Below are 22713 nucleotides of genomic sequence, written 5' to 3' on the forward strand. Positions count from 1 at the left end.
AACAGCTGGATTTACTTGCTTCCATTAACCAGTGACCTACTTGTCAAACATAAGCTTTAGATTTAAAAAAGTGATTACATGAAGCCTCTTATTAGACAGAAAAGATCCTAGTTATGAAATCAGATCAAGTCTGAAAATACTTGAATGCAGTTTTGATACTGTTCTGTTAGAGATATGAAATGAGCACCAATTATTTGTTCTAAAAACATACAATATAATGTAACAGTATTGTCTATAACACTATTCAGAATGTGTTTATCCCATGTAGCCTGCTCAGGTCACTAGCAATGAGCCAAATCCAGACCTCATATAAGAGGATGAAGCTCTAATGGAAGCCACTTCATAAAGCTTAATTTCACGGCACTATCAGTTTGTCTTTACAAATATGTATTTATGGAAAAATCAAACTGGCACTCCCCACATTAAATGGTAACTATGAGATTTACCTAGCCTACCTCATCCCTCAGAGCAGAGTTTTAAACAGAGGCAATGTCTGCGCAGACTTTGGTGGCAAAGCTCCAGCTGAGGCTTTTGTGGCTCGAGTCAGCTGCATTGACTTTGCCCGCGCATAAGCTACTCCCACCACATGCCTAGTTTCTTGTGCCTACTCCAGGCTAGAGGATGAGCCAACGCACAGAAAATAACAATGATTACAAAATTTGGGGTTGGTGTAAGCCCTAATATCACAGAGGAAGCATACCAAGGACAACAAATTACCAGGTGTTAAGACACTGAAAACCTCTTTAATTCTGCCACCTTTTATTGTAACACAGCTGCAATGCACCCAGCAGCAGCCTGCCCGCATTTTACCTAAGGCTGAACAGGTCTCTAGGAAGGCAGCCCTAGCCATTATTATGAGCAATACTTTAATGTAAAGACAACTTCTAAAATTAAATGTCTCACCTCATATTGCATCCACCTGACCTCAGTAGCATGCTGCTGTGCATTGTCAGCAGCTCACGTTTTACTGTAACTCATTATGTAGGGTGATTTTCTGGGTGCCCTGGATCATGGTGTGTCTTAATTATGAGAATCTCAGCAGTCAGGTAGTAAAACCTAAGCTTTCCAGCTCCAGTGATTGCACAGAAATATTGGAAAGTGTTGACACTTGTACTGGGATTAATAAAAACAAAAACAAAACAAACAAATCCCACAGGAGTGTTTTAAATAGCTCTTTAAAACTATTTCTTTACTTTTGGGGGCAGAATTTTTCAAGATGGTCCCTACCAGGCACAGTGGTTTTTGGGGAGCTAACACAGAGCTGATCTGCTTCCTAGACCCCTAAAGGAAAGTACAGTGGGGAGTCTGGATTTTCCTCAGCTCCTGGTGGCCAGGAGCACTGGAGCATCACAGTGCCTGCTGCGCAGGTGCCTACTCGAGCTGCAGCACCCAAGGGGAGACCAGCTAAGGCCAGTGGCTCCCACCACACCACCAGATGGGAGCACATGTACTGCACAGGAGGTACCAGCAAGGACACGGCCATGGCGTGGAGCTCCACGTGCCCACCCACCACAGCCCTTTTGGTTTTGCGCCGTTCTTTGCTGTATTCCTCAGCAGCACTTCAGCGTGCTTGGCAGTGCAAGCCCTGCTTTGTTCCCATCTTCCGTTCAGTCTTCTTCTGCCTTCCTCGCCCTGTCTCCCCTCCCTTGCTCTTTGCTTTTCCTCTGATAGAGTTAGAGAGCTACTTACCACTTCGCTGTAACCACCTTCCACCTGCTACAGTGAGCGGCACTCAATCGTGGGCGCAGTCAGTATCACAAACAGACCATGAACAAGGCACTGAGGTTACTAGAAATAGATCCTCTGTTTTCCTAACTGTCTAACTTTCCTCACAAGTCTGTCTCCACGCTCAGGATGACTGCCCAGAATCAGTGTGTCTTCTGCTCATATTTTCAGGATTGTACTTATAAAATCTAAATCCAATTTGAAAAACAAAAATGCTATTTTTACAACATTTGGATGCACTACAACCACTTCATATTTGACATGTCTGACAAGGATTTTTTTGAAGCCCTTGAAGTATTCCTCTCTGCTGGAGCTAAACTTAAATCATTGCTTGAATTGTCCTTTAATAAACATTCTCCAGCTTTTAAATGGAGAATCATTGATAGGCAAAATGCAGAAGACAACAAAAAAGACAGTAAGGGTATCATTCTTATTTTGTTAACTATAGTCTGCCTTCAACAGCCATGACACAAAGTAGCAACATTTTGTAACCTCTGAACAGTCATACTGTGTATAAACTGAAGAAAGGTTTCTGTAACATTTTGAGAACAAAAGGTACTAGTAGGATTACAATAGTGTAGTTTCCTCATTACAGCAGTGTATTTTCATTATTACAGTAGAAAATGAGGTTTCTATTTAATAGAAAAAACACTCATCCACAAGTCTATGTATTTTTGTAGTTGTGAAATTTATGTCAGGGCTGTTGACAGCTTCTGCATTTGAAGGCATCTCATTATTAACTTTTAGCAAAACAACACACTATCTATTTGAAAAGCTAAATTAAATTTTTGATGAATCAGTTGCTTTGCTGAGCTCCCGTGGGATAATTCCTGGTATTGGACACTGAAAAAATAAATATCACCCCAAAGTTCAGAATATTTTCAGACAATACCAAAAAAGGATATTCAAGCTATTCAATTACTAAGTTAAGAAGGGAAAGAGAACTGGAGAGTATGAAGCCATAAACAAACATTCCATTTAAGTTAACTTTTGTCCATTAGGTTCAGAATTTAGGTCTCAGGTTTTCTTATATCAAATCAAAACCGACTATAAAGCAGCTGTGTCCAGTGCAGGACTGACTCTGAAGCAGATTACTGTAGTCCACTACATTTTGGTGGACCTTAATGCTGTTTCCACACACTGAAAAATGCTCTCCAAGTAATCCACTGAGTCTTTTTGTTCTTAATTCCTTTGGCTGATAAAGTACAAAATGACCATTACAGAAGTCAAGTCTTCCTTGGTGGAAATTAAGGTGATCAACTTGGGGAAACAAGCAGTGGGGAACAGAATGGGAAACATGGAGTGCCCTTATTTAGGAATGATATCACGTTCAGCACCAAAAACGGGCTTGGAGGAGGGCGGACAGAGGAGGGTGAAAAGTAAGGGAAAAATACTTTATTCTCCCCAGTTTAAGTTATTATAAGCATCTTCTGCAGGACAATTTCAGGGCACTATCAGTTTGTCTCTGCACTATTTCAGTGCAGAGAAGAAAAGATCATACAGCACTTTTTGTTCAGGACTCCCCCAAACAAATCATGAATTAGTAATTAAACATACGTATATGTTTTTATGAACATTTACTTTCTCTTCTCCTCTCTCAAAATTACTGAAGTATTACAGGTAATTCCTGAGCTAATGTTCCAGTTGAAGCCAGAACTGCTTTCTAATGTTAGGGTATATTGTAAATGTACATAATGCATCAAGCAAAGAACTACAGCTGCCAGTGAAAACCACCCTATCTACACATGGGAGATCCTAACATGAGAGCTGTAGAGTTCCACACTCATTCCTCACGTTTGTCTGCAGAACTTCAATAAGCTCACGAAAAAAGTATGCCTGTATCAGGCTAAAACACATTCAGACACTTACAGAAAGGTTTCCCAAATAAAAGCTAGTATACAACATGTTACATGGATTTAGCTTTTGCAATTGTAATAGCTCGGCTAATGCTCTAGCAATATAATGAATCTCTAAAACTAAAAAGTTGATAGCTAGATCTTTATTTGGACATATAATAGGCCATAAAGACTACAGGATTTGGAGAGGAAAGGCTACACAGTAAGCAGCAATCCACAGGGAATACACTGGAAAGCTGTCTGTTGCTTCAAGGATAGGGTTACTCATTCCAGGAAATCTGCATGTCTCAGATAAGTTTCTATTAGACAGGTAGGATGTAGTTTGCTTTTACAAGTGTCCATTTGATGGCTGTGTACTATCTGTACACTCAGTTTTCTTCAGATTTCCTGTTGTTTCAAAGTACTTGAGAGAATGCTGGTATAACCACAGTAATGAAGCTTGATTTAAACAGCATCACCTATTCCGTGCAAGATTAGAAAGTGACAGATTAAATCCACTGCAGATCTTCAGTGGATTTAATAATAAAAATGCAGGTCTGCACAAGGCACTGCCCCTGCTGCAGTTCCAGCTGGCACCTTCCTGGGAAGGAGTGTCAGCAGGGAAGGACCTTTCTTCTTCCCCTCAGTCTTTGTTTCAGATTTTCCCTGTTGTTCAGAACTATTGCTACCTCCTTGAAGCACACAAGCCTCTTGCAGCTCTAAATTATAGACTGTTTTTCACCTGAGCATTTCCAGGTGCACTTGGGACCTGCACATCTTCTAATTACTCTAAATTAACTCTTCTTCTCCAACCTGAAACATCTGAACTCTGTGGCTGCTCTTAACTTCCTCTGTCCCAGTTTCAATTTCTTTTCCTTAACTGCATCTGTGCCAGTTAACACAGGTAGTTCTTGTATTTGCCACAGAACTAGCCCTGAATAATCTCTCATCCATTGTGTATTTGGAGAAATTTTTCTGTACACATTTTTTTCAGGGCACTAAATAACTTAGAGCAAATCCCTAGTTTCACTATGAGGTCTTTAAAATGGCTAAGACACAAAACTCTTCTACTTTTAGCTTAAATATCAAGCACGAAAAGTGCTACAGCAAATCAAAATACCTCCTGCACCCAACATTAGGCTTTATACACCTTCAGAACTTTTCAAGCATTAGCAGAAACATGTTGCTATATTTTAAAATGAAAGCTTCTCACTAAACAGCCCTAATATCATTTAAGAGTTATATATATTTTTAGCACTAGCTGTGACTAACAACTATGCCCACCCACACACATGCACTTTGTTGCAAGGCACTTTGCCGCAGCAGGACGTCCCTTGCCCCGAGTTAAGGCATTCACAGCATCCAACACAGCGCTAGGAGCGGCGCCAGTGGCCAAGCTGTTCGAATGGGAGTTTCGCTACCAGGTACACCATGCTCCGTTTGGGCAATGGTTGCGGTTTCTTGTGTAATGGCACAGATGCAGCAATAATGGTGCAAGGGGAATAAATGATAGTTGCTCTGGGAGCCACAGCACTGTCGTGGGCACGAAGGCTTTCTAACATTGCCACCTTGTGGGCCTACCTCTCAGCATGCCACTGCTCCCTGCTGCTCTCAGTGGGTAACTCCCTGCCCAGATGTCAAGGACTCCAAGCTCTGGGTGGGACAGTTTAAGCAAAAATAATAATAGTAATAATAATAATCCAGCTCAGGTAGGATGTGATCTAAACTCAGATAGTTGAGAATTAAAACAAGGACAGAGCCTCATGATTTCTGATATAAATACTAACCACATATGGCAGTATTTGGTTTAGTTATCTCTTCCTCCATTTAACACTATGAAGGCAGCATCAATAATGTACAGAAGTGCTAGCATCTATATTCTTGTTTTCCCCTGTTGTTTTATTAATTTCCCAAAGTTCCTTAACAGAAGGGGAGAGAGAAGCTAGATTTATCATCTATCCTTAGTTTTTTCTTCTACTTTTCTGCCAGCACTTCCTTGTTATTCCAGTCAAAAACCAAAATATTTTCAAAAGGTTTGTGGCATCTAGCTTAGCTTTCATTATTTCTGTTTCATGAATGGATAACATTTAGCGACGTGAACCTATTCATTTTGTTGCAAAAGAATGTAACTTACTATTGACACCGAACTTACCCAGCTATTCCCTTAAAGACAAACGTTACTTTCTCAGTCAAAAGCATTGCAACAAACATGTTCAAATACACAAATGTACTTACCTTGAGCATCCAAACACTCTCCCTGGTTGCTGGTTTGAACTGTTCCTTGCAGCAATTTGGTACTAGAAAGAAAACATGAAAACATTTAGTTCAACAAATGAACAAGGGAGAGGAAGGAGAATAAATAAATAAATAAAATCACTGAATGCTCTTTGTCTATATCAGTCGTGCAGTGATGCAACAGTCATGTTCTAAAAATGGAATAAGTCCATCATTACAATACCCTAATTCAGCTCCTTTCACAATGGTTCAGTGTCCAGCACATCTGCACAACAATCAGATGTCCCTCTGATATAGTAGTAAATCTATTAGGTCCCTTATGCAAGGCTACATTCAGACTTTATTCATAATTTCAGGGCACATTACTGTTCCTTCATCTGGCCATGCTTCTTCTGAGCACAAACAATCAGTTATGACCATTGCAACATGGAACTGAGGTCTTGCTGCACTTGCCTGAATGGCTTTTGAGAGGGGGGAAAAAATCTACCACTGATCAACATGAACTGATGGCCAGGAAAGGCTATATTTTTGCTAACACAAAACTAAAAACACTGACAATCCTTTAAAGTGATGCTTCAAGGAGGCTGCCCACTTATAGCAACTGCATTTAAGGCCCGCTCTCTGCTTCGTTGCTAGATGTGATTTCCTAGAATTGCTATATTTACTCTCATATCCACTTTTCCAAGTACTAGAAACTGGCTACATTACAGAAACATAAGTGGGAGCAATCAAACATGGTTTTCAACTTGTGTCATCAGTTACATACTGGGGTTACATACTGGTATGGCTAAGTTTCTTAACATGACTCCTTCCCAGTCAGCAGGAAATCTCATTCCTAGCAGGTAAATAATTGTTTACAGTCAGACCAAGGCTCTGGTTATTGCTTGTCTTGCATTCCTAGTCAACTAGTTGAGACAGTCCAGAGGGAGGGGTACTGCAAAGGCATCTCTGTGTAACAGCATGAAATGGCATCAAACGGGGTACTCAGGCTGAATCAGGACTGAGGGATGCAAGAAGCTCCAGCAGGTGAATTTATATTTATCATAAGCCTTGTCTTTAGAGGAAGGAAATGTAAAGCAAAGCCTCACTCCAGTTCATTATCTCATCTGGGAAAGGTAAACAGATCTTTAAATTTGGCTTCTCTAGAAGACTGGATCTCAGCTCCAGGAGCTGGGTGAGTCATTTGGCAGATGACTTGACTTAAGAAGGCTGCTAGCACATTGGAAGGCTGAAGTTACCTTAAAGCCAAACCAGAATGGCAATTAGCTGTTAAACATGTTATTCTTTCATTTCTTTGAATCTCTCCAAACCTTTTAAGCTTTGCATTCCAATATATTATTCCTTTTTTCCTCTTCATTTGTTTAATGTGGAAACCGAATCCAGTACAGCCGACAGACCTCAGGCACCCTCTTGGCAAAGGAACATGATATGTTGGCTCTTACTCAAGCAGACCCTTGAACTTACATTGAGATCTAAGAGCACTACGCAAAAAACATGTAAGAATGAGGGAACTCATAAGACAACGAGTAAGGCAAGCAATCTCACATTAGAAAGTGTTGACCAGAATTTCTAAAAGGCAACAGTAGTGAAGAGACAAGCAGATTCCCTTAGAAACATGAAAAAATAATTTGCACTTCTGCTCACACAGCACTTACCACTCTGTACAGAGTGTATAGTGTGGAATTTATATGACATTGAAAATAGAGGTAACAATTTCATTTTCTTAGTTAAGGAGACCTCAGTTTGAGAATGATTTGAATAATATCACTACAATGAATTTCATTAATGAAGAGTACAGTCTTAAAAAAAAAAACTCACAGCAGAAGTTTCTAAAGCTTGAAGAAATGGACATGAATATGCTGCTGTGCAGCAGACATCCCAGGTTGCCACCTGCTCTGAAAGTCACGTCAATACCTGGACCTGTACTTCTGGCTCGAGGTGCAGGAGCAACATCCAGGCAGGGAGTGGTAGGAAATGCAGGATCATTAAGGCAAGGTTTAATTTAGGGGGACGAAGGAACATGGTAGAGGTCCTAGTTAGTGGGTATGAGGCAAGTAACCACAGGGAGCCAGAGCCCTGTTTGGAAGGGTGGAGGGGTAAAATCATGCAGTAGGAAGTTGAGGGAGGAAAGGATGCCATGCGTTTCCTCCCCCTGTGTGCCAGGTCACACACAGCTCGCATCTGCTGGCACAGGCATCGTATCACTGATCTACATAGAGCAGCACACAATTCAGTTCCTCAGCCAAAATTCCTAATGCACAGGCCACAGATTTTAAAGATGATCCCCATCTCTTGGGGTCACCTACCAAGACATCTAAAGAAATTACTCAGTCCACACTGGTAAGTACATAGGAAAAAGGCCAGGAAGTCAAAAAGGAGAGGAGAAAGATCTAGAGGATTTGGAAAAGTAAAAACTAAAGACCTAAGAACAGAGAGAAATATACTTCTCTACTGACCACTCAAAAAGAAGTCTCAAACCCCTCCACAATGAAACAGGTGAGAAAAGTGTCCTGGTTACACACTTCTCGGGACAGGAATTTATGTCTTTTTTGAGTTTTACAGTCATACATTGCTTATAGTACCCTGTGTTACATTGTTGCAAGTTTCCCTGATAGAGGATTGAGCTGCAGACACGGATCACAACCAGTGTTTAATTAGAGTGCCTTTTATGAATTAAATTTTTAAATAGAATCAAACTGTGCTATTCACATAGCAGATTCAGTTATTCCCTCACACAGTTCACCCCCGCAGTCACTTGTAGTTACCCAGATGGAGCAATAATCAGGAGGCCAAACGCAGCGATACTTTCAGAAGCCAAAGGAGGTCGTGCCACAGGGCAGGAGTTCAGAGATGCCCGTGTTTCGCCAGGGGTATGCATAACCCTGTAACCCTGCAGCCTTCGCTTGCGCATAGCAGCGCCTACGTTCTCAGATGCAGCAGGGTTACACTGTTGACGCTCGTGCGTGCTGGTGGCCTTGAAGGGATTCAGCAGACTCTCACTGTTCCGAGTTTATCAGTCCTTGTGGATTAAGCAGGACCACTGGTCTCCAGAGCTTATCAGTTCTTGGGAGACCTTCACACGCTGCCTCTTAGTGCATGCTTTTCCTCTCTTTGGCCCTGTTTTCTGGCCCCTATTGCTAAATCCACAAATGTAGGTATCAAATGCATTTACACAGACTGATGTGTACCCCACAGGAGGGGTTTCTGCAAAAATAATGTTTTACTGCATTTTAAGTGATAGTTTCAGTCAGAATAAACACTGTCCAAGGAGAAGGGAGAAAAAAAATAAACCAAGGGCTAGGCAAGAGGGTTATGAGAAAGCAGGACAAAAGCCAAGCAACTAAGCCAAAAGACAATAAAACAAAAGTGATCAAAAATAAGGCACCAGAGCTTCTAGAAACACATCACCATAAAGCCATACTATAAATGCAGCTGTTAAAGAATTGAGGACAAACTATGACAGAATCATACTAAAGTAATTCAAATCACGTGAAATGTGTACTATTTAATTTGTAAAACACACAGTCAATGGATTTTACATAGTTTGAGGAAGCTGGCATTTTCCTCGCAGTCGCAGAGCCCCATGTTCTGCTCCTGTGTTTCAGTGGCCTGGATGCTTCCTTTCCCCCCACCACCCTGAGCACTGGAAATGTGATGCCGCATGATGTAATTCCTAAAAACAATTCGTAATATAAGCTGATAGACACCTATTCAAATATCCTCAACAGTTACAGGAGGGGAAAAAAAAAAGCTTCAGAATCAACTTATTTTTAGCAACCGAAAGAATTCAAGTAAACCAGCTGTGGCTGCTGTCCAGGCATTTAGTGAGTGGAAAATAGCTTGACAAATTGCAGAAATAGGCAAACTCAGAGTATAAGCCAGAAAACAATGTATATCACTGTTTAAATCCCCTTTCCTTTTGTAAAGATGAACTGAAAGATTAATTCTAAAGCTCCCAGTGTCAAAGGAAAAAAAAATGCTGTTTTTTATGACCTGTGCATGAATTAAACCTTAACAGGTGGGAAGATACCTCAACATGCTGGTAACCAACAGCCCAGCCCCATGCTGTCTGACAGTTCTTGTGTACTCCTCTGCACTTATTTGTGGTTTCTTGACTGAGTCAGTTCGGGCTCTGCAGCTATGTGCTGAGGTACTCCAACCCAGGCACAAAGCAAATAAATCAAATAACAGAGTTGAGTTTAGTACCGTCTTCACCTTCAAAAAACATGAAAACTGCCCTAGTTTAACTCTGAACACTTCACAGGGAAGGCGGTCAGCAGCAACATAGCAGCAAAGAGCTGCTAGTGAGCACACAACAGCGCAGTGGACTACGGTTGCCTTTGCCATTCCAACCCGGCGTTGTTCCAGGGGTTCTGCTTCCCCACCACTGCCCCAATTTCCAGTCATAGGTTGGCAAGAAAAAAGATGCCTCTAAAACCCTGTTCCCTCCTTCTCATCAATAAAGCAACCAATCTTTTTTTGCACTTTCTCAGATAAAGAAAATCCAGGTGCCTTCTCCTTAACGACCCAGTAGCCTGCATACCATTTCCCAGGAAGACGTCTTCTGCTTTGCTTGCTTAGCTGCTAGATTTTCTCCCTATGGAGCAGTAAACCAGCTCATCTCATTTCTGCTGCCCTCTCCCCTCCTTCCTCAACATTTTATAAACGGGAGTTCCCAAGATGCGAGTGCCTTTGAACACAGCGTTCAAAGCTGCAGCCAGCAACAGTGTGACATCTGCGTCCTTGTGGCAGCCAACCTGTCCTACTCCTGTTGGCAGATACCTCACCTGCCTTCCTGACTTGGACCTTGCACACACAGTCATTATCTTCCAACTGGGAAAGGGTGTAACAGAGCTCAGGTCATCTGACATTAGAGCTGGTATGACAAATCTGGCAAGCCTTTTTTTTTTTTTTTTTTTTTTTTTGGCATAAACAAACAACGCTAAACCAGTATATCAAGCAGTAGGTGGCAGACCTAATGGGAAAAACAGATGAGAACATATCTATCATTCCTTTTATTTAGCAGCAGGCTGCCACATTATACTTAGCTCCGCTTCCACTGGAAAAATTTCTTCTTTGCTCCCTTTTGAGCAAACAATCTTTCATCAGTGATTTGAGACATCCTCTTCTATTTTTTTTTATTAAACTTTGGTTGAGCTATTGACATGTGCCTTTCAAATGTCTATCACACTAATTAAAAATTTCTTCTACTCGCATTGTCAGTGCTTACATCTGTTGGCTTCTACAACCAACACATGATCAGTTTTGTTAAGCATCTATCTGTCTCTTGCACATTTGACTGCAGTGTACTATTGAGGCTCTTCTGCACATACCAATTTATCATGCATTTCAGTGAATTTTTCTGGAAGGCAATACAGCATCTTCCAGGACGCATGAGGAATGAACAAAGCTCATCGGTTTTCTGCCTTTTGTCATGAGCTAGAATTGCTTCACACTTCTTCTGAATACTTTCCTCTTTGCAAACAAAGTCATGCAGTAGTGGTGCACATGTTTCACATTGGGGCAAGAAAAGCCAGCACTGACCCTAAGATTTCACATTATGAAGAAATCAGCAAAAATACTGGCTTATGATATTCTTGCCATCATGTTTTCTTGCAGTTTTCTTAAAAAAAAAAAAAAAAAAAAAAAAAAAGCCGTTGCCTGCATCAGAGCCTGGCGTGGCCCCGCCAACGCTTGGGCTGGCACACTGTGGCAGCAGCATGCCCTCCCGGGAGCACAGAACTCGCCACCCGCCACTGCCGACTACGAACGGTGCAGGGAAAGCGCCACTCACTAGACTGCAATATCAAGCTTTGAATGCACCCCTGCGCTGCTGTTAGGACACAGCCTGGAGACTAGTGGGCTAACATAGGGTTACAGCATGACACATATCATTTTCCCCGTTGTTCAACAGGGAAGGAGTAAGAGCCAGCAGCAACTGCTTTAGTCCAGGGTATTAACAGTTTCCAGTACCATTTACAGCTTCCCATGCTAAGCTTTAGGCTGAATTTTGTGGCTGAATTTTTATAGGCTAATCAGCAACTAAAAAAAAAAAAAAAAAGAAGTTGAGGAAAAAGCATAAAAGTATATATTCAGAGGTAAAAAAAAGTATTTTCTGTGTTCTAATCTGAGGTATTTTCTGAAGTTCTTTCGAGACAGCAAAATCTAGAGTTTAACCTCAGGAGCCCTGATGGCATAACAGTAATAACAGTATCTTGAATTACCAAAGTTAACATCTTTCAAGATGAGCATGCTGCACATTTCTACACAACAAGCATAGTTGAAAGTGCCCAAAAACAATTCTCATAGGAGGTGTTATACAGGCAGCTACAGTAAACTTTTGGACTTCTGGAACTCTTTGACACATCTAAATTGTACCAGATTTAGGACCAGCAAAATATTAGGCAAATAAATTGTGTTAAAATAAATTGTGTTAAAAACCAGACATTTAAGCTAAGCAAAAAAAAAAAAAAAAAAAAAATGCATTTAAGTATTACCCACCACTGTAATCCACACACATATGCCCTAGAAAAAGGCAGGTAACTCAGTCCTAAGATTAGATGGCCTGAATCCTCTTCTATTGTGAGATTTCTTTTTCAGATCTCCTTTACAGTAATTGAAGAGAAATAAGCATATTCAGAGAATATTCTGCAAAAATCAGTTAGATGTCCACAGAGAAAGCGATAAAGGCTCCTGCCAAACTTCTGTTCTAAAACTTCACTCAGCAAGCAGAAGTTGGCCAAGTCTGCAAGTTGTGGAGCCTACAAACCAGTAAGAAGAACTGATTTCTGCAAAGCTACATAATTCAATTTTTAATTAAAAAAAAGTCTCTAGAACACCAACATTCAATTACTGTGCCTATTTCATACCAGGAAAGAGGCAAGTGTAATCCTGGAAAGCAAGTATGCAAATTCTTGTCCCTGGGATGGAGTGACCCTATTGAACAGCACAGGTTACATGCCAGCTAGCTAGAGAGCAACTTTACATGAATCTGGGGGTCTTGATGGACAACAAGCTGAACATCAGTGTGATCTTGCAGTAGAGGAGGACAACTCCTTACTGAGCTGTGTTTGCAGGAATGTGGCCAGCAGTTTCCCCCATACGCAGCATTTGTGAGACTGCATGGGGGCGTACTTGTGTCTGGTTTCTGACTCCCCAGTACCTTAAAGATGGACATGCTGGAGCCCAGTCCAGTAAACCAAGATGCGTAAGTGGCTGCAGTACATGATGATGCACAAGAAGAAGCTGAGAGCATTGGTTTTGTTCAGCCTGGAGAAGAACAGGTCAGAGGGGGAACTCAATGAAGCCTGCAGTTACCTAATGGGTGTAGAGAAGATGGAGTCATGCTCTTCTCAGAAGCACATGTTGACAGTGCAGCAGGCAACAGGCAAGTTTCAACAGGGCAGAACCTGATTACGTGTTAGGAAAAGCATTTTCACCATGAGGGCAGTTGAACACTGGAACGAGATCCAGCAAGGTGGAGTCTTTATTCTTTGAGATATTCAGAGCTCAACAAGCCCCTGAGCAACCTGATCTATCTAAGGCTGCTTTGACCAGGGGCTGGACCAGACCATCTGGAGGCCTCTTCTAACCTGTATTGTTCTATGACTCCATGTAGAAGTACCATAACTACAGCCTGCTCATCAGCTGCACATGTCTTACCCAGGAGACAGACTCAGTTAAGATACTGAATTGACACTTTAGATATCTCAGTCCTTTCACCAACTCTGGCACGTCTTTCTCTGCCTGGTCCCTGAACAACAACAACAACAACAACAACTACAAAGAGAGAGAGAGAGAGAGAGAGAGAGAGAGAGAGAGAGAGAGAGAGATTAACTCACAAGGATGTAAAGGTAGACTGCAGTATCTGTGGAGTGTCTAGGTGGCAAAATAGCTAAAATTTTATACTTCAATTTTAATTCCCAAGCTTAAAAAAAAAACTTTGTTTTTTATGGGACTGGTGAAATAGTTTAAGAGTTCTTGGACTCCTCTTTTATACAAATATAATAGGTTACTTAAAATCAATTATAGATGTACAGGCCTACTGAAGGAGATAGGGCTACATTTTATAGAAAAGTAACCGAGAACCTCCAATTAGATAGGATGCTTACGTGACAGAAAGATACATTTAAGGGCGTAGCATATCTCTGTTGCACTGCATAGTTCACCACACTTGCTCTGGGCCATAAAACACAAGCCAAGACGTTAGAGCACGTTTCCCTCTTATTCACCTAATTGTGACTAACCAGTCATTTTTCCTAGGTGGCATGAAGAAGTCAATTATTCATAGCTCCACAATGGGATTGGCGTCCCCCAAGTGCCAAACCCTGTTTCCATCCTTTTCATTATATAATCAGTGGACAAGTCAAGTGCTCCCAACAACATAAGCACAGCCAGGTAGTCAGAATTTTTGGGAAGTCTATGTTTTAGTTTTCTCCCTGCCAATCAGGGACAGATTTCTATTGCTGTGAAAACTGAGGACACTAGTATTATGGTATTGACCCCATACAAATAATTTATACAGCTGAAATAGCAGAAATTGTGTATCTGACACAGGAATTATTGAACCAACGTAGCTTTCTGGATCTTGACTGTTTGTAGAGCTGGAAAATAGAAAGGTGTGTCTATTTTATGCTAAAGGAAATGAGGAACCTCCTAATGAGGCTCTTCAAAGCAAGACTACATTTGAAAGTGGCCTGATACGTTTCACTCCTTCAATTAAAATAACATCACCACTGGATCACAGCTTGTGAGCATCAAGTTGAAGGAAAACATTCCAACCTGTGAGGCAAGAATGATATCTTATCTCACTTAGTTTATTTTTGATATGCAATTAAAGCAAGTAATATGGGAGGAGGTTCTAAAGGTTGTCTGTCAAACTTCAGTCTCTCAAATTAACATTGTTGTGTTCTGAAAGGATAGTTTATATCTGATTTTTACCAAGTTTGCAGCTCTGTGGCTGCTTTCCTGCGCTGCAGTATTTCATCCAAGCAGCAGGAGAGTGAAATTCACAGGAGTTATCGTTATTAACTTTGTTCTGCAGACAAAAAGCCATAAATAACAGACCAGTGCACTAATTTCAAGACACATGCATTCAACAAGGGCAAGTGCAGGGTCCTGCACCTAGGGAGAAATAAGCCTGTGTACCACTATAGGCTAGGAGCTGATCTGCTGGAAAGCAGCTCTGCAGAGAAGGACCTGGGAGTGCTGGTGGATGGCAAGTCAATCATGAGCCAGCAATGTGCCCTCGTGGTCAAGAAAGCCAATGGTCTCCTAGGCTGCATTGGGAAGACTGTTGCCAGCAGGTGGAGGGAGCTGATCCTGCCCCTCTACTCAGCCCTGGGGAGGCCTCATCTCGAGTCCTGTGTCCAGTTCTGGGCTCCCCAGGACAAGAGAGACATGGAGCTACTGGAGAGAGTCCAGCGTAGGGCTACAAAGATGATCAGAGGGCTGGAGCACCTGCCCCATGAGGAACGGCTGCGAGAGCTGGGCCTCTTCAGCCTGGGGAAGAGAAGCCTGAGGGGGGGATCTGATCAATGTGTACAAGTACCTGAAGGGAGGGTGTCAAGGGGATGGGGCCAGACTCTTTTCAGTTGTCCCATGTGACAGGACAAGAGGCAACAGGCACAAAGAGAACCACAGGAAGTTCTGCCTGACTGTGAGGGAGAATTTCTTCCCTGTGAGAGTGACAGGGCACTGGCGCAGGTTGCCCAGAGAGGTTGTGGAGTCTCCTTCTGTGGAGATATTTAAGGCCTGCCTGGATGCAACCCTGTCTAACATGGTCTAGGTGACCCTGCTTAAGCAGGGAGGTTGGGCTAGATGATCTCCAGAGGTCCCTTCCTACCTCAACCATTCTGTGATTGAGATGTGACACATGCTCAGGAGAAAAAAAAAAAAATCAAAAGGATTCTATAGTGTTAGGGTGAATGCAAATTTCCTCAGTGTGCTGCTCTGGAAAGCTTTTTTCCTTCAGCTTACTGCCTGCAAGCACTGATTTGGAGAAGCAGTAAAAACTTATTTAAATAGTGAAAGAAATAGCAACACTAGCAACACTTAAAACTGTGTATACCGTCTTTCCTAGATGCTTATTCTGTTTCAGTTTGATGTCAAAGTTAAGCAAGAAATGACACCACTTGACCAAAGAAACAGATACTTTGGACTAATTTATCATTTACATGCACATTATTTCCTCTTTAGTTGACCTAACTTCTCTACTGGCAATTTTTCACAGCAAGAAGACAGTCTTGTAGTTTAGACAGGGTGATAAAGCTCCAGGAGCTTTTTGATCATTACTGTTCGATGGAGAACTTGACAATAAAGCTTAGGTATCTGTCTGACCTAATCTAAACGGGAAACCCCATATGTCTGAACATAAACAGCAGTCTCCCTCTTCATAAACCTGCTAGCTCAGCAAACTGTGTTGAAGAATCAATCTTGCCGTTTCTTCTTGGGCACATGCAACCTGTCCTAGACAACCAAGCCCCTGTTAATGTTGCTAAACAAGCTTTCTCAGACTGCAGACTCAGAGTAGGGCAACTAAGATTTTTGTACCTCGTGCCTTAATGTGGTAACCTCCTAGCAGCTAATTTTATATGGAGGCACCACGGTGTCCTTCAGCTGAGTCTGAAAGCTTGGCACATCTCCTGGTTTGCAGAAACTCAGCAAACTCTTTGCACCTAAGGTGCCCAGAATGGCTATTATTAAACGTTTTTTTCCACAACCACTTTAATAAATAGTAGATAAAAAGTGTGCATTTTGAGGATATAACTGCTGCAAATGAGATCCCAACTTCCCAAACATATACTCACTTAAAACCATTTTATTTTCAGTAAAATTAGTTACCTATAGGAAGTCCCTGTAATGTGGTATTAGTGAACATGCCCAAGGTGAATTAGCATAACTTGTTCAACAAATGAAGAGTTAACAACATCCACAGCTGAAGCCATCCAACATTATCCAAAAGCAGGTCTTACTTGTGCAATCCTATTAACAGTTTATGTGTGCTTATGGTATAACTCCAATTTTTCTTCCTTTTTGGTACCCAGCTTACATTTTTGCTAAGTGAGTTAACAAGTAAGGCTCAACCTACACTTTTCCAGAAGACTGATTTCCCTGCAGGCTCCATCTCAGACACTGCTGTGCTCTGCTCAGACACCCTTAACACCCTCTCATTCCTGGTCAGAACCCACCACACCTTCTGTCAGCAGAACAAGGCAGCATCTCCCACAGCAAACTGGAGCCTTGTGAGCAGGTGAGAGGAGAGTGATGCCGTGGCTCCACAAACACAGTCCTTCGATTTAAGCATAGGATAGGATGCTCAGAAAAACGCTGTGCTGGCCAAAGAGATTATTAGAAGATTGCTACAAGCTGCACTTGTGCGTGAATTAACAAGATTAGACAGGGTCTCTTTGGACAGAGGGTCACATGGACAAATTCTAATTCACCCACATAGTTCATGTATGCAGACAGCTGGAAGTCTTTGCAACACCCAAATGACAATGCTTGGCAGCTTATCAAGCAAACTAAATGCCTTATGCTCGTTGAGAGTACTAGCACATCATTTTACTTCAGTGTTATTCTCTTCTTCCTCAGTGTCATTTGTCAGCTTCTCAAAACTTCTGTATCCATAAAGAGTGTCAGTGTTCATCTTTGCTCCTCCTTTTGGATGACAAATAGAAGCTGAAGTTTAATTTCCAGGATAATATATTTTGACAGACAAGATTTGTAAAGAATAATATAACTGAAGCTGCCCCAATTTTAACAGTGAGGTATCGTTACATTTTAAAGTGCACTAGTTTTACTCCCAGAAATATTTCTCCTTTCTTTAATCAGTACAGGTCCTTATAACCTATTCTGTTTTGAAATGCTGTGTTTTTTCCTGCTATCCTACACAGGCAAAGCAGTAAATAGAATGTGCAAGCCAGTGTAGCAATTTTCTGACACTAAGAATGCAATGAGTTCAGAAACACAACTTGCTGCTTATTTTACAGTTGACTTGGCAAGTTGGAATAAAGCCACACATTCTGGCACTCGGAGTCCAGGACACGTATGCCTGTCTCTGCTTGATGCCTATGGAAAGGCATCCAGTGGCACTGTGAGAGGATCCGACTCAAAAGGGAGCTTTTATGTTCTCTTTCAAACACACATACACACACAGAGCGATATTTGATTGTTGCTTAGATTTTAAAGCACTTAATGAAACATCATAAAATGGTGACTACTCATCTAATGACCCTCCATGCCACGACATGCCATTTTGCCCTGTCAAAGCATTTGTGACAGCCAACACAAAGGACACTAAATAGTAGAAAAACAGTTCTTTCTTTTAAAACAGGGGGATGGTCAGGCAGCAGAGAGCAAAACCACCCAGGCAGTCCTGGCCCCCATGCACTGAGGCAGGTGAGTGCCTCTGGGAGGAAGGAGGACAGGGAAGAAGAGAGGTCAGCAGCCTCACTGGGACCACCTGGGTACTCTCATCTATGAGATGCTGTGGTGGGACAAGCTTTTAGCAAAACAACCCTGTGGTCAGTCTGCTGTGCAAGCAGATGTCAAGGGATGCCTGCAAGAAGAACCAGGCTCCTGCCAGGGAACAGAACCAGGCAAGCCCCAGGAGAAACAGAAAGAAACTTTTCTAGGGATCCTAGGGCAGTGCAAGATTGCTTCAACTTCAGATGCCACTAGAAAACTAGAAAACGTGGGAGGGAAAGACCCTACTGCAGGGCAGGGAAGGTATATATTATCCATTAATCTCACCTACCAGGTCTGTCACCTATTGGAAAGTGCTTTTTGTTCTAACATCTTTTGTTTCAAAAAAAAAAAAAAAAGTATTGTAGACTAGAAGCCTCTAAAACTCCATATGTGCTCACACACACTAGAAGAGAGCAGGCAGCTTCCCCTCAGAGCCTGCGCAAGCTCCAGGCCTTGCTGGAGAGCTTTGCATGCACACAGGCTAGTTCCCAGCTCCCATCGATTACTCCAAGCAGGCTCACCAGCACGTTTCAGGATGAGCCTTCGTGCTTTGAATAGATGACAGCAGCATGCATATGCTGCAAAGCTGTGCGAGAGACAGAAATGCCATTCTGCTTTACTCGGGACATTGCTCTGAGTTAACTTCTACTGCAACTTCAAGTTTTAAAACTCAGTTATCAAATGTAAACAGGTCATTATGAAAACCTTCCCAGATAACACCATATTCCTCAGGGGCCATATACAGGAAATACAGAGGCCTTACACCACTGTCTTAGGGGATTTAAATGGATGCATTTATGCTGAAGAATAACCTCTACATTTTCTTTACATCTTATTGTATCTCACTGAGCAAAACAAAACCTTGAATAAAATCTTCACTGTCAGAAGAACACAAGTCTGATGGTTTTTTTACACTAACTCCTAAAGAACGCCATAACAAAGCAGCATTCCTGCCAGCCAGCTCCTCTGTGCCCCAGTGCTTTAATGGACAGAAACTGTACCAGCAGCCACGCGTTCCTTTCAGAGGACACAAAGGATATCACTGCCATCGGTCAGACAAACATTTCTTGTTGATCGGCGCCACAGCTGCACAACAAGTTTCCCTGTCATTTGACAAGCCCATCATAGTGTTTCTCTGTCTGGTTTTGTAACATGTTTGTGTGTTGCTTGTGGTCCCTGTATCACAACAAAAGATTATTACTGCAGCAGAGACAATACATCATTCTAGAGTCATATGGAGGATGCTAATCACATCCTTTAACTCATGTGGCCTTCAAGCACTTGACAGATACACTTCACTATTGCAGTCTCAGGTCAAGTGACATTTGACTGGCAGTTATATTTCTTTCCTGGCATGTTATTTTATATGCAGCCATAAATAAAACATCCCTTTAGATCTCAGTTTTCTAAGGAGAATCTCCACGGTCACTGAACTAGCTGTAGAGCATCGTTTGCAACTCCTGTTTCAGCATTTACAAAACACAAAGCTGAACTTCAGACTTCTGCACTGCGATGGGAATTGTTGCTTATTTGAATGTCTCAGGTAGACAAGAACACTGCAAGAGTTGATGTCTACAGGAGGCACACTATTTAAACTCAGTAATTTTGTTTGACTAAAAGCTAAAAGATGATAGTAGAGGCCAGCCTGCACTTTCCTCTGACAACCCTGCTCTGAGGAAAAATGTTATTTAAGGAAATCCAGTCATGTTGAACAAACCAGAGTGATATTAGGATCTGTAAAACCCTTCTGATTTCAGGAATCAAAAAATCTAAACAAACCAAAGTTGAATCCCTCGGGGTATGTAAATCTAAAATGTAGTAAGCTCCTCCCTGAGCACCCATCACCACCACCAAGACCCTCATGCCTGCCTGCAAGCAGCCCCAGCTCAGCTCTGAACGCTCCCGCACTGCCATGCATGAATAAGGAGGGACAATCCAGATGAAAAGTCCATTTTAGCATCCACCCAAATACGCTGACATTTTTTGCTTGAATCTTCTGTAGCAAGAGTATTTAAACCCAAAGGGTCTAGTAGAAAACCACATCAGAGTGTTAACCAGATTTCAACATCACTCTTCATATACTACTTTGAAGAAATAAGTTACTGAAGGATTTTCATTGGACATCTCCCTCACCACCAAGAGGTCACCTTTGCAGACTCTCTGCATTTAGTACAACTGTGGCTTAAAAAATAAAAATATGGAGAGGAAAATGATTTGGCTACTCAAAAATAATATTCTAAAAATTTATCAAATATAGTAAGTAATCTATCATAGATCACTGTCCCTTAAATCATTCCTATAGAATAGGAGGCTAAAGTTAGAACTACGTTAATTTTACTCCATGAATACTGCTTTTCAAGTCACAAAATGACTGAATCTGTTTAACCCCTGCTTAGAGAAGGGGGCAAACACAAGTTAAGGTATGCATTGATGTTAAAAAAAAAAAAAAAAAAAAGCAATTCCACATTACCCACTTGAAAGAGTTCAAACTTTCTCCCTGCTTCTGAAAAACCATCCCTCCTCAAAGTTACCCAAGAACAAAAAGATTATCTGCCAGTATTGAAAGTATTTTCCTCTTCTTTACCTCCCATTTACTGTACTGATTAATAAAACAAAAAATAACAGTAAATATTTCTGAACAGTTTGCTCTCTACCAGTTTACAAAGCACTTAAGTGTTCATTGGTATTTTTAAGTGCAATGCATTTAACTGCAGCATGTCAAGATATCGGAAGTATGGTGCAGGATAAAGTCAAGGGAACTCCCTTGCGTGAGACTGCTATGTTGTCAAGAGAGACTCCTCTTGCTGCAATCCAGTACAGCCAGAGTTTGTTACTTATCAGTAAGAACAGATGGTAGAAAGCAGAAATGACGGCACTGTTGAAGTTAAGTCAATGTTGAACTTGTAGGATGCTTAAGAAACCCCAAAGAAAAGCCACAACATTATCAAGGAGGAAAATGTGGCTATTCAAACACCACAGTCAAGACGCAATTATTTCTCTTGCCTACTAATTGCACAAAGTCAAAATACTCAGCGAGCCTCTCCAGTTCACACTGCTCCATCTTGCCCAAAAGGCTGTCAGTCAGCCATAGCTACATAAATTCACAGTTCTGCTTGAAAAAGGAAACGCGCCCTACACCACTGTTTTTATGAAAACCATGACTTTGGTTGTTTTTGTAGTACCCAGTGATAATAGTAGTATGCTTTGCAAAATAACTGGAAAACAAGCCTCTGCCTTCAAATGCTTCCCATGTCTTGGGAGAAATGAATGAAAAAACTTCTACACTTTCTAAATTGAATATCACGGAAAAAAACATATATTATTCTTCTCTGATCTAGTCATTTAGAGATAAAAATTAACTCTTTTCTCCACCCACTTTAAGATACTTGTCTCTGTGGCTGATTATTAAGTTTTCAAAAGAAGTCTAGATGTTCTTTCATTTTCCCAGCTCTTGAAAGAAGCTCCTAAAAAGTATTTTCAAGGTTCATCCCATCTTCTTCGGTTCCTCACAATTCTTCTTTACCATCAGCACCTACAAAAGGCCCAGAGCTAGGTAGCTAGTGTAATGATAGCTATCTTTTAGCAGCATCCTTGACATATCCAGGTTGCACACCCTGGGTTGTTGTGATCACTGCTTAGTACTATGTATTTGATTTCAGTTAATGATTACAACTTTTTTTCTGGACATCTTGTAAACTGATATGGGCCTGTCTGTCCAAATCTCTGTTATCTTACAGTGAAATTAAAAGCTCTGAGAAAAAGGACTGAGGTTCAGCTGCTTCTCTAATACCAGCATCTAGTAACAGATGAGCGCACTGAAATCAAACTTACCTGCTTTCACATGTTCAAAAAAGTGCAAACTTTCTTCAACATATCCCTGTAACATAAGCACAGCTGGCAGCAGAACACAAGCAAGACAACCAATTTTTCTAGAAATAATCTGAGCTGAATTTTGTTATAATAAATGATGGCTGGTGCCAGTGGCTAGGAAGGTTGGAGAAGGTCATGAAATGACAGGGATGTGAGCCTGGGAATGGAGAAAGTATTTCACCACTGGGGTCAAGAGTGAGCTTTCCCGGTTGAGTCCCCTCAAACAAGAACAAATTGCACATTACCTGTACCTAAAATCTTACATAAAGGTGCACAGCAACGTTTGTTAGTGCTCGCCATTTTGTGGCACTGGAGGATTTTTCCGTTGGGTTGAACACTCCTCTAGGGAGCACAGGGAGATGTCCTATAACTAACCTTCACAGTGAGACTTTTCGCCTCATATCTACAGGGAGAGTCAGGAGCCATAAGCAGAACTGAAGAGGGATGCATGCTTTCTGGGCACACAGAATATTTTGGCAGCTGCAAATAGATCAGTTCAGTGCTTGCTTGTCTTTAAGGACACACATTTAGAAAGGTACAGGTGAGCACTGGAGGCACCAGCATATAGGCAACTGGGAAG

At 41.6% G+C, this 22713-nt stretch overlaps 1 protein-coding gene across 1 annotated transcript in view; it reads right to left on the reverse strand.

The window, feature by feature from the left end:
* The window catches only part of MAPRE2 (microtubule associated protein RP/EB family member 2), a 105886-nt gene that overhangs the window by 72171 nt on the left and 11002 nt on the right, over positions 1-22713 (reverse strand). The window contains exon 2 of the mRNA XM_062570391.1: positions 5796-5857. The gene's annotated coding sequence lies outside the window, so the exon portion shown is untranslated. The remainder of the gene's footprint in view (positions 1-5795; positions 5858-22713) is intronic.

Source organism: Rhea pennata, chromosome 2 (assembly GCF_028389875.1).
Source record: "Rhea pennata isolate bPtePen1 chromosome 2, bPtePen1.pri, whole genome shotgun sequence".
Classification (NCBI taxonomy): domain Eukaryota; kingdom Metazoa; phylum Chordata; class Aves; order Rheiformes; family Rheidae; genus Rhea; species Rhea pennata.